At 43.1% G+C, this 12553-nt stretch overlaps 1 long non-coding RNA gene across 4 annotated transcripts in view; it reads right to left on the bottom strand.

The window, feature by feature from the left end:
• LOC135188129 (uncharacterized) overlaps nucleotides 1-12553 on the bottom strand; it is a 186681-nt gene that overhangs the window by 154652 nt on the left and 19476 nt on the right. The gene's annotated exons all lie outside the window — the stretch shown is intronic.

The following is a 12553-nucleotide window of genomic DNA, read 5'->3' as shown; positions in this document are numbered from 1 at the left end:
TGGTGATCAGCAGCAAGAGGAGGAAGAGGAGGCAGTTAGTCTGCGAGACCTTGTAGATGTGCTGAGACAACAATACTCAAGTGAGAGGAGTGCTGTGAGGTTAGCTGCCAGGAGAGAGGATGGTTCCAATGAGTTTAGGAATGCTATGAGGAAGATTGTGTTAGGCCCAGCACCACCAGAACAACAGGAAGAAGAGGAGGAAGATGACATCCAAGGCTCCAAGGATCCACTCAGAGAGGTCAGGGAAGTTAGGAAGGAATACACAAGGGAATCAGGTGAGCCAATCCTAAGCTGGCTAGTGAGATGCCGTGGCATTGGTGCTAATGCTCTGCAGGTAGGAGACAAGTCTGCCAAGCAGCTGGGACCACTCACTAAGGAGAGTGGAGTGGACAAACACCTAGCAAGTCCTCTTGGTAGGGTTAGCTTGTGGACACGCCTTCTGTTGGCTGTGGCTATGAGATATCCTTCCCGGGATGATTTGCCATGGGCTGCCAAGAAGTGGAACACCGTTGAGCAGGGAATTAAGCTTCTGAAGGAGTTTGCTGTGAAGGAAGTGCTTTATGGAGATCATGGTACTCATGAGCCTGACGATATTCCTTTGGGAACAGGTCTCATGAAGAAGCTTATTAAGCTTGCTCCTTCATCCTATGCTAACATCTTGGCCAGTAAATTTCTAGCAAGGAGTGATAATGGAAGATCTTTCACTGTTGGTGAATTCACTGACCAGCTCAGGCAGATTGAGGATAGCTTGTCACATTCTGGTATAATCTCTGCCATACAAACTATGACCACAGAGATGAAAAATACTATGAAAGAACTGAAGGAGGATCTCAAAAATCTGGTAAAGGATACCATTCCTGCATCATCTGAATGGGTGAATGTTTCTGCAGTCAGGAACAGACGCCCACCTCCTGCAAGGCAATTCCAGCCCAGGAGGAGACAAATTCCACCTAGACAGCAGCAATCACGTGCGTCACTGTGGATACTTCTGCGTGACACATACGGTGAGAACATGAACAAATGGGATGGTAAACCTACTTCAGCTCTTTCAAAGAGGGTCAGGGATCTGCAGAGTGGCAGAAACAGAGGCAGTAATGCCCGAAAAGTAGCTGTCACTTCTTCAGCTCCTGAGAGCAACTGCAATTGTTCCAACAGTTGCAGTTCCTCTCACAACAACACCAATCATTGTGTACACCCTACATGCCATGTTCAGCATTAGGGGTGCCCTGCCTCCAGCCAGGAGGAGGAAAGGGATAGTGGAGAGAACCGAATCTATTGGAATGTGTTCATTAGGTGGCCTGGCAGTTCAAGAGTTCGGAAATACAGGGCTTTAGTTGACACAGGTGCTCAGTGTACTTTATTGCCATCTAATTGTAAAGGGACAGAGTCCATATCTATCTTTGGAATCACTGGTGGATCTCAAGAGTTAACTAAGGTACAGGCTGAGATCAGTTTAACTGGTAAAGAGTGGAAGACACATACTATTGTAACTGGTCCTGATGCGCCTTGCATTTTGGGAATTGACTTTTTGAGACAAGGTTGTTTCAAAGATCCTAAGGGTCATAAATGGGCTTTTGGAATAGCATCTGTAGAGATTGAGGATGATAAATTGAAATTGTCTATTAGACCTGAACTTTCAGATGAATCTGCAGTTGTGGGACATCATGACATAGAGGACCTGGAAGTGCCAATTGCAACTCAAACTGTTCATCATAGGCAGTACAGAACTAACCGTGACTCTTTGTTGCCCATTCATCAGCTGATTCGTCAGTTGGAGAGTCAGGCTGTCATCAAGAAAGCTCATTCACCTCTCAACAGTCCCATCTGGCCTGTGCGCAAACCTACGGGCGACTGGAGACTGACAGTTGACTTTCGTGCCCTCAACGAGGTGACGCCACCCATGAGTGCAGCTGTGCCGGACATGCTGGAACTCCAGTACGAGCTGGAATCGAAGGAGGCTAAATGGTATGCAACCATAGACATTGCTAATGCTTTCTTCTCTATTCCCATAGCAAAGGAGTGCAGGCCTCAGTTTGCATTCACCTGGAGAGGAATCCAGTACCAGTTCAACCGTTTGCCTCAGGGGTGGAAACACAGCTCAACCATCTGTCACTCAGTCATCCACAATGCACTGGAGAAAGGTAAAGCTCCAGAGCACATCCAGTACATCGACGACATCATTGTGTGGGGCCAAACTGCTGAGGAAGTCTTCGAGAAAGGTAACAAAATCATTGACATTCTGTTGCAAGCAGGTTTTGCCATTAAGAGAGACAAGGTCAAAGGACCTGCCAAAGAAATTCAGTTTCTGGGAGTGCGGTGGCAGGATGGTCGCCGTTACATTCCTCAGGATGTGATTGACAAGGTCTCTACCATGGCAGTTCCCACCAGTAAGAAGGACACACTTTCTTTTCTTGGTGTGGTGGGATTTTGGAGACTACACATTCCTGGTTTCAGTCAGATTGTCAAACCTCTGCATGATGTGACTCGTAAGAGAAACAATTTTGAGTGGGGACCTGAACAACAAGCAGCCTTTGATCAGATCAAACGAGAAGTAGTCCATGCAGTGGGCTTGGGACCTGTGAGATCTGGTCCAGACATTAAAAACATTCTGTACACGGCTGCCAGTGATAATGGTCCAACTTGGAGTCTCTGGCAGAGAGCTCCAAATGAGACACGTGGTCGTCCACTTGGTTTCTGGGGACGTTGTTACAGAGGTTCAGAGACAAATTACACTGCAACTGAGAAAGAGATTCTAGCAGCCTATGAGGGAGTGAAAGCAGCTTCTGAAGTGATTGGAACTGAGTCACAATTGCTTTTAGCTCCTAGACTGCCAGTTCTTAACTGGATGTTCAAAGGTAAAGGTTCATCACCACATCATGCCACAGATGCAACCTGGTCTAAATGGATGGCTTTGATAACCCAACGAGCACGAATGGGTAATCTTGACCGACCTGGTCTGGTGGAGGTGATCACCAACTGGCCGGAAGGCACAGACTGTCCCAAACCTCCAGAGGAGAAAATAACTCGTGCTGAGGAAGCTCCTCCCTATGGTGATCTCTCTGATCAGGAAAAGAACTATGCTTTGTTCACAGATGGTTCCTGTCGTCTTGTTGGGAACAAGCGAATATGGAAGTCAGCGGTTTGGAGTCCAACCAGGAGAGTTACCGAAACGAAAGATGGCGAAGGAGAATCCAGTCAGTTCGCTGAGGTAAAAGCTGTTCAACTTGCTCTTGATGTGGCTGAACGTGAGAATTGGCCTATCCTTTACCTCTACACCGACTCGTGGATGGTAGCCAATGCTCTATGGGGTTGGCTGAAGGACTGGAAGAAGAATGGTTGGCAGAGGAAAGGAAAGCCTATTTGGTGTGCTGATCTATGGCAGGACATTGATGCACGGCTGGAGAAAACTCCAGTGAAGGTGCGGCACGTAGACGCACACATGCCTAAGAGCAGAGCAACTGAGGAACATCAACATAACCAGAAGGCAGACCAAGCTGCTAAGATTGCTCAAGTTGATACCAACTCTGATCTTGACATTGACCTTGATTGGAAACACCGAGGTGAGCTGTTCTTAGCTCGGTGGGCCCATGACTCATCTGGACATCAAGGCAGAGATGGAACATACCGATGGGCTCGTGATAGGTCAATTGACTTGTCCATGGATGCTATCACCCAAGTCATCTATGACTGTGACATTTGTGCTGCTATTAAGCAGGCTAAGCGAATCAAGCCCTTATGGTATGGTGATAGATGGTCAAAGTACAAGTATGGTGAAGCCTGGCAGATTGACTACATCACTTTACCTAGATCTCGTTCTGGCAAGCAGTATGTGCTAACGATGGTAGAAGCCAGCACTGGATGGTTGGAAACCTATCCAGTTCCACATGCTACTGCACGTAACACTATTGTTGGTTTGGAGAGACAGATCTTGTGGAGACATGGAACTCCAGAGAGAATCGAGTCAGACAATGGTACTCATTTCAAGAACAATCTTGTAAAAAACTGGGCCAAAGAGCATGGTATTGAATGGATCTATCACATACCCTACTATGCACCAGCTTCAGGGAAGATTGAGCGCTACAATGGTTTGCTGAAAACCACCCTAAAAGCCATGGGGGGTGGAACTCTGAAAAACTGGGACAAACATTTAGCACAAGCTACTTGGTTGGTAAATAGTAGAGGTTCAGTAAACAGAGCAGGACCTGCACAATCAGATTTGGTCCAAATAGTAGACGGTGATAAAGTTCCTGTTGTACATGAGAAGAATCTGTTAGGGAAAACTGTTTGGGTATTTTCTCCTTCGGGTGAAGGGAAACCTGTCCGAGGGGTGGTATCTGCTGAGGGTCCTGGTCATACATACTGGGTAATGCAGGAGAATGGTGAAATCCAGTGTATTCCACAGAGAAATTTAACCTTAGCTGAGAGAGTTTAAATTCAAGCTGTTAGGAGTTTTCTGTTCTAGGTAACATCGGTGCCCAACACTGAGAGAATCTACAATAGAATCTACAATACGTGAGCACGAACCCAACATCATCTGGGAGTCCCTGTTCTGAGCTTTTGAATCACCTACATCTGATTGAAGTGTGAACTGAACTTGTATATATTGGTTTATTGTAAATATTGGTTTAGATTAGATTGGATAATTCTCAGCGATACTCTGAGCGAAGTAGACAAGGGGTGGATTGTGCTAGTTTGAAGCAAGCTGGAATGTTTTGGTAACAGAACTAGATAACGGGCAGTGAAATGAAAAACAATTGTGTCTACTTCTCTCACAGTCACGCTGAGAACTCTGGGAAGAAGAAGAAAACATTCTCCATTTTGTTTCTCACTCTTGCTTTTGCCTTAGACCTGGTCACATCTCATTAACCCTGCTCCTACTAACCCTGCTCCCTAACCTCTTGGCTGCACCTCTTTTCTTCCTGAGAACTGGGGTAAGGTTGAGAGGGGCCGGGGGGAGGTGTTGGGGTGGTTTGAGAGCCCCTCCTGGGGACTTAGGTTTCTGGGAGGGGAGTTGTGCTTTTGTATTGTTTATCCTTTGTATATTTCTGTATATAATTGTATATAACTGTATATATTGTAAATAGCTGCTTGTAAATTCTGCTAGCTGTAAATAAATTGCTTCATCTATATTCCCAGGGTCCGTCTGAGTTAGCTGGGGCAAATACAAAAGTGTGGGGGGGTGGGGTAACCCCCAAACCATCACACTCAGTTACAGTATTGAAAATCTTCACTCAGTCTCTTGAGATCCAACAACAAAACAGATATTAACCTTTAACTCACAGATTTCAGCTATTCCAACTTCTATTTGTTGGATGGAAGTGATAGACAGGAAAGTCCCATGCCCGTATTTGTTGTGAGCACAGTCTGATTCTATTTTTAGATCATTTTATTCAATAATGTCTCAAGTAAAATTCCAAACTTTTCCAAATTCTTCACTGAACTTCAACCCAAACATATTCTATCCACATCTTATCCCCCCAGGCAGGGTTGCCATCAGCAGTACAAATTGCTCTGCCATCCACATGATCTGGTTTTGGTTAGAGGGAAAATACATGCTCTAGAGACAAACCTTTCTGTCTCAAACTGAAAAAAAGAACCAACACAAAACCCCAACAAACAAAGTATCAAGTTCTCATTCTTTGCACAGCAGAAATACCTAATCCTCCCTGTGTACTACTTATACAAGATCCTCAGGTTCAACCTCATCTCCATCTCATTATCTGCTCGGTCATCTCCTCCCATACATTGGGTCACACTAATAATTTCAGTGTTTTGAGAGTTATTTCAAGCTGATGGAGAGTTTAGTATTTAGTTGTATTTCAGAAGCTGGCAATGTATTCAATCAGTGATTTGCACTGCTCATTAAATCAGGGAAATGAGTTTGAGTGATTATAGATCTCCTCCTTAACAAGGCAAGAGAAACTCATTTAAAAGCCTAGAAGATGCCCTCAGGAAATGAGTGGAGTTTGGGACCGGGTAGGAAAATCTCCCCAGGCAAAGAGAAGCAGAAATAAAAAGGAGAAAAAAAAAAAAAAAAGGTCAACTGCCTTCTTGAAATTCAGAGAAGTCCTTCAGAAGGGCCTCCCTTCACCCTACCTCAATTGCAGCTGATGCTTACAAGTTGCATGAACCAAACCCTGTAACAAAATTAGCTTTTCCACATGGCAAAACCAGAAGGTGGCAAACTGTGACTTATTCCCAGACTCATACACCAAGAAAGCATCCTGGTTAGCTGGGTTTTTTTTTGGAAAGTAGACAGGCTGGGAAAATAGTTACACTCTTAATAAGGATGCCAACTTCTACCCTGAAGTCAAATCACACTGATAAATAACAAAGCAGGTGACATTTCCTAGTGACAATCTCCACTGGCTATTTTTGCAACTCTGAGAAGCAAACTAGTGAAAACACAAACAAACAAACCCAAACCAAACTGCTTTGTTAAATGGTGGATAAATTGGATGCTTAAGCCCTGATTGCTTCTTAAACATTTGGCTAGACATGAATCTCTTGAAATAAATATTTTTTTTTTCACTCTGGTCCTGTGAGACCTGAGGGGAAAGTTCACCTTGCAAAACATCCTGCTGCTTCTATGAAGTCTCACAACATTATCTTAATTACTGAAATTGGACTGAATTCATTGTACCAATGGACTCAGAATCCAAACACGAATTGCTCATTCAGAAACAGGAATCTATATTGCTCTAGGCAACTTTTCTTGCTTATTTTAAATGTCAGTAAATATCCTTTTCAGTAAATATCCCAGCATTGTTTTTAGTGCACCAGGGTAAGCTCAGTGTTTAGGAGCAATTCAGCTATCTCTATCAATTCACCCTCAACCTGCAGGTATGTGAGCATTTGTATGCCCTGCACAGGGTTCTTTAAAGGAAAATGGATCATCCCAAGCTCCGCTACTGCCTCTTCCCATGGTAATTTTCTCCCAGCACATGCATGACCTCTGAAAACACTGTGTGGTGTTTTATGTTCAGAATGTAAACAAGCACAGCCTTTTCTGTTTTCCTCTTTAATTCAGATAGGACCTTAGGCTTCTCCACTTGATTCTCTTGGTAACAGACATCAGTGTAGTGGATAAGTAACATCACATTTAAGAAAAAAAAAATTTTAGTCTTCTGGCCTAAAGATCTATTTCTATAATTTTCTGAGTATATTTTACCACTATAAACACTGAACTGAAATCAGTAATGCTGTCTTTAAAAGAGAAACAACAAAGGTCAGCATGAAGAAAAGGAAAATCGGAGGTAGGAGAGGTAGCTGGACTCTGTAGGTGGTGTAACAGGTAGCTTTTGCACCATGTCACATTTTACAGTCCAAAGCAAATAACACCAGCTGCTGTGTGATGACTAGCTCTTAGCTCTTGCTGGACAAGGCAGATATGCGCACCTGTGAAGTCAACATGAACCCTATAGCTGCAAGCTTATCTACTCCCACACCAAGATGTAAACGTGTCCAGTTCAAACTCACCACTGGACAAAGCACAGGGCAGAGGCATCACAGCACAATCAGCATATGCACTTCTACAAACTGAAGGGGTCAGAAAGAGAAAACAGAGGTACTTGCTAATGAAAGAAAATGTCCCTTTAAGATTATTGAAAAGATAAAAGAAGAAGATACATTTTCACAATCTCCAACAGGCTCCCAATATTGCACTGTATAAGCAGCATCAGGAGTTTTGGTACCCAGTTAACAGGACAGGCTCACCCAGTGCCATCTTTGCAAGTCTCTGCAGCTGACTGATGGGTGTTTCTCAAAGTCAAGACTAAAGCTCCACAGGCTTTTAAATCTAAATCCTGCTGGCAGTATGCTGTTTCCATCACAAGAGCTATAAATAAATCTCCTCAAATCACCTAAACCCTCATGTCAGTACAATTTCAAGTAAGCTTGGACAGGAAAAAACAGCTACCCTGAGCTTGTGTGTTTTGTTCCAACAGCATTCAATGCCTGGGTAACAAGATGAAGAGCTCTTATAAAAAGAGAAGAGACAAGCAGCTATAAATGAGATTATGGACTAATATCCACCCTTATTGACAACACTTAGCTGTAAAACAAAAGTCTGTGCAGACAAGGGGAGTTAAAAGCTGTTATCATCAGAAATTACTCTGTCTGCAGCGAAGCTTAGCCAGGCTCTGTCCTCCCCATGTCTGGGTTCTGGACCAGAGAGATTCATGGACAGTTTCTAACCTCACTGAAATCAACAGCAACATTAACTCCATTGGAACCACGTTTCCATCACTAAAATAATGCTGATTTACCGTCATTACATATTTACCTATGAATAAAACAGCAGAGATTTGCAAGAAAACTACTATAACCTCATGAAGTACACCTCTTCCTCCCATGGAGGCTAGCACACAGGCACACAGTCATGCTCCAGCTGGTTTATAAAACATATTGTCTCTATCAGTTAAGTTCTTCCTTTGCAACAACAACAAATCTGCAGTCTTTGTATATCCTTTCACCTCTGAGACTAAGGTTATACAAAAGGAGATGTGCTTGCAGCACAAGAAACAGCAGCAGTTGAGACTTGAATTTTAAACCCCTTTACCTGTGCTGCTCATGTCCTTCTAACTTAATCTCACAAACTCACCTCTGCATCAACAAACAGTTTACATTTCCAGTCCGGTTTATCCAGTCTTTTCTTATATCAGGCACTGAAAATTGATGGCTGAATGTGTTTCCTCTCAGGTATTCCTGAGCTTGAAGTTTTAACCAGAATTTTAAGTGTTACTGAAGTGGAATTTTATAAACCAACAAACAAACAAAACACCAAAAAACAGAGAGTGAAAAAAATCCAACCCTCAACTAGTTAAGTGAGATCAACACATGGTATGGAAGAAAGTAGCACTGTGATTTTTTGGGGAAGGAAAAACAGCAGAACCAAGGAAGAAAACCAGGGAGATAGAAACAGCACATGTACCATGCACAAGATAATGCTTTCAGCTGCTCAGAACTTCCTTCTCAAGAGCGCCTTGAATGTTTAAAGAAAAATCTAAGAGGCACCTATTACAAAAATACATTCACAGATTCCTGCCTGTACATCAGTTGAATGTGTTTTGAATTTGGGGGATGTTATCTTAACCCTTTGTGCTAGTTTGAAGCTAGCTAGAGTGTTTTGGTGAGAACTAGATTACAGGGTGTGAAAGAGAAACAATGGTGATGTCTACTTCACTCACAGGCTTGCTGAGAGGTATAAGAATAAGAGCATAAACAGGACATTTGCTCTCTGTTCAGGCCCTGGGCTGCATCTCTCTAACCTCACCTTCTGTCTCTGATTAATCCACTTGCTTCCTAATCCCCCTGGCCGACTCTCCATTCTTCCTTGGGCACAAGGCAACCTCTGGGGTAAGGTAGAGAGGGGAAGGAGAAGGGGTAAGGGCAGTTGGGAGCCCCTCCTGGGGACTCAGGTTTCTGGGAGGGGAGTTGTGTTTCTGTATTACCTTTCAACTTGTATATTTCTGTATATAACTGTATATATTGGAAATATCTGCTTGTATATTGTGCTAAACTGTAAATATAAGCTTCAATCAATTTCCAGAGCTGGCTGAGTCTACTCTGGGTGATTTACAAAGTGTGGAGGTGCAGGTAACACCCAAACCATCACACTCTTTCCCTTCAGATGGGGAGCAGTTTTATACCTCTCAGTTCTCTCCCTGAAGGAACTGAACACACAGCTGTCTTCTTTTCCAGCACCTCATGACACAGCTGCCTCCCCAGCTGCTGTTTCCTCTTTAAATCAAGGTATTGAGTCTGCTCCCCTTTGGGTTGTGCTTTATAGGATAATGTACATGTGCTGTGTAAAACATTTCAAACTATTTCCTTTCAGTTTTTCATTTTCTATAATCCAGCAACAATGCTACAGAGTCACAAAAATGTTGGTATAGGATACCAGAAGGGTTCATAATTTCTAATATTACTCCTACATCTCCACTACTTATTCATCCACACAGTGAGCACAGGCTTGAGCCTGAAGCAGATATCTCTGTATGTAGGTGCTGTGAGGTGTTACCAGTTCTGACCATCACTACCATGCTAGCAGAGTGACAGTGACACAATCTGTATATTTCTTGTACTACCCTAAGCATTCAGAACTTTACACTCAAACCCTCCTGGTGCCATGCTGTGTCAATGAAGGTAGACACCACTCTTGAGTACAGAGCTGCCTCTTAAAATGCCCAGTTTAGCTTTCAATATCCCCAGAAAAGAAGAGAGCCTCTGTACCTTAGCAGGTACCAGCAGAAGTTCCATTTAACCTTAACCATTAACACTGTCATTTGACAGCATCTTTCATTGTCCCTCTTCTTCAAGGCTTTGTAGTATATCAGTTCCTTAGCATAAAAGAACAAAACTTCATTTACAAGATAAATACCATAATCAAGACATTATTTCAACAGAACAGATGATTTCAAGTGAGAATGGTGATGTTAATTTCAATGTTAAAAAATTCTCTTAATCCAGTAATTAAGTTCTTTTCCATCAGATATAGCCAAACATATGCTCTGCCTACACAAGGACTGATTAACTGACCCTGAGATGACATCATCCACCCAGCAGTGGGTATCAAACTGTCCTACGTACATAACAGACATTAATGAGCCCAAGATATCACCTCCTGCTGCACCAAAGAAGAACCTGATCTCTTCTGCCCCACTGAGCTCATCAGCCCTTCCACAACAGTATGCAGGTTTTCTCTTCTGATTCTCAGCAGACTTTGCCTAAGTTTCCCACTTCCAGCACAAGGCAGAAAGGATGATGATGAGCTGTGAATAAAGCTTGGTGCTACTGTCCACATTCTTGTATTCACCAATCTACTCCCCCTTTATTGGCTTGGCACTGAGCAGTGTTTATGGGTTCTGCATGTGGAATGTGGCAGAGCTCCAATTTGTGCTGGACATCAGACCCCAGGCTCTGCTTTTGCAAGTCTCTTTATCTAGATTAATGAATGCAAGCTTCAGAAAGAGTATTTCAGCAGCCTCATATAAGGGGCATTAGTCACTGCTGCCTTGGTGCCTAGAAAGAGCCATCAATTTTTGTAAAGCAGACAGAAGAAACCTTAGAAGAGATGCAGCTGGCCTCACTGACCCTGAGCTTTTTTCCTCTTTCTGAATCCATGGCTCCAGCGAGACCAATGAGAGTTTGGACTTCAAAGGAATGCAGGATCGTGCCAATAATAACCAATGGAGAGACAGTCCTCCATTCCTCCAGACACTCTACACTGACATCCACTGCTAATGGAGACAACTGCTGGATTGCTTGGCTTTCCTGGATTATCTCTAGGATGCAATGTGGCATTCAGCTGCCATGGTGAGAAGACTGCACATCTGCATCTTCTGTGGCATGGCTGGCCACCCAGGGAAGCAGGAACACACCATCTTTAGTCTTTTTTATCCCATAAATCCCCATCTGAGAAGCATTAAACTGTGACTCTCACCACTAACTCATCTAGCCTTCTAAAACAAGAAGATATAACATAAACAAGGAGGACAGAAGAAAGAAACCAGTGAAGTCTTACAATTTAGAAAGCATAATTAAAATACAACAACTCCTTTTGGAAAAACACTAAATATATGTGCAGTGCTTTTGTACAATCAGCTGTTTGACAGAGTTCTTAAACTAAGTGTGATCACTAAAAGCAACACTGAAATTAAAGAGCAAATATATGGGACTGAAGTGGGTTTCACGACAATACCAGGGGAGAAAAGGTAAAGATGCTGGTCAGAATGACAGGATTTTGTTTAAGAACACAGGTACTGCTTTGTAGCTTGGGAAAGAAAAACTGATTTTCCAGACACCTCTATAAAACGTGCCAAGAAACAAGTATAAACCAAGGAAAACACAAGTTGCAACTAGATAGTAAAGCATCCAAAATTTTCCATGTATGCCCATTTATGGGTGGAAGAAATTACCCTGTTCTTTGCCCCTTCTGTCACAGGTCAAAAGACAAGAAACACTTATAGAAAGCAGAATCAACTATTAGAACCCAGGGGCACAGAGAATTATCAACAGAGTTGAGTTAAGTTGATGAGCAATCTGGGACCAGCATCCAAATGAATTGCTTGGTATTGAGCAACATCCACAGTGCAACAACCCCTGCAAGCCCGGGACAGAGCCAGATGTGCTGTGAAAATGAGTGAAAGGATATCTCTTCTTGGGTGGAAGCCCCATTCTGACCACTCGTGGCGACTAGCAATGGGTGTGAGGGTATAGTCATGTTAAAGTATTTCCATTTATTATCACAGGGCAAAGCAGGTGCATATCTGTGCCCCTCCACCAAGCTGCAAAGAACTACAGTGATTTACACTCGTATCACCTCAGACTGCACTGCACAATGGCCCTTTTTCAGCACGGATTTTAACTCACACTACAGGTTACAGAGCCAGCTAAATGTGCATTACTCATGCATAGCAAATGCAAACCCCAGAGAAGCAAGCAATAAGCAGTTGCTGCAGAAATGCAATAAGAATAGGCACTGGGCTAAAATGACCATGGAGTTCTGGTCTATAAAACCAAAAGCTAAAGAAAATGATTCACTTGTCACCAA

Source organism: Pogoniulus pusillus, chromosome 29 (genome assembly GCF_015220805.1).
Source record: "Pogoniulus pusillus isolate bPogPus1 chromosome 29, bPogPus1.pri, whole genome shotgun sequence".
Taxonomy (NCBI): Eukaryota; Metazoa; Chordata; class Aves; order Piciformes; family Lybiidae; genus Pogoniulus; species Pogoniulus pusillus.
The sequence above is the reverse complement of the archived record's forward strand: the minus strand, read 5'-3'. Positions and strand labels throughout refer to the sequence as shown.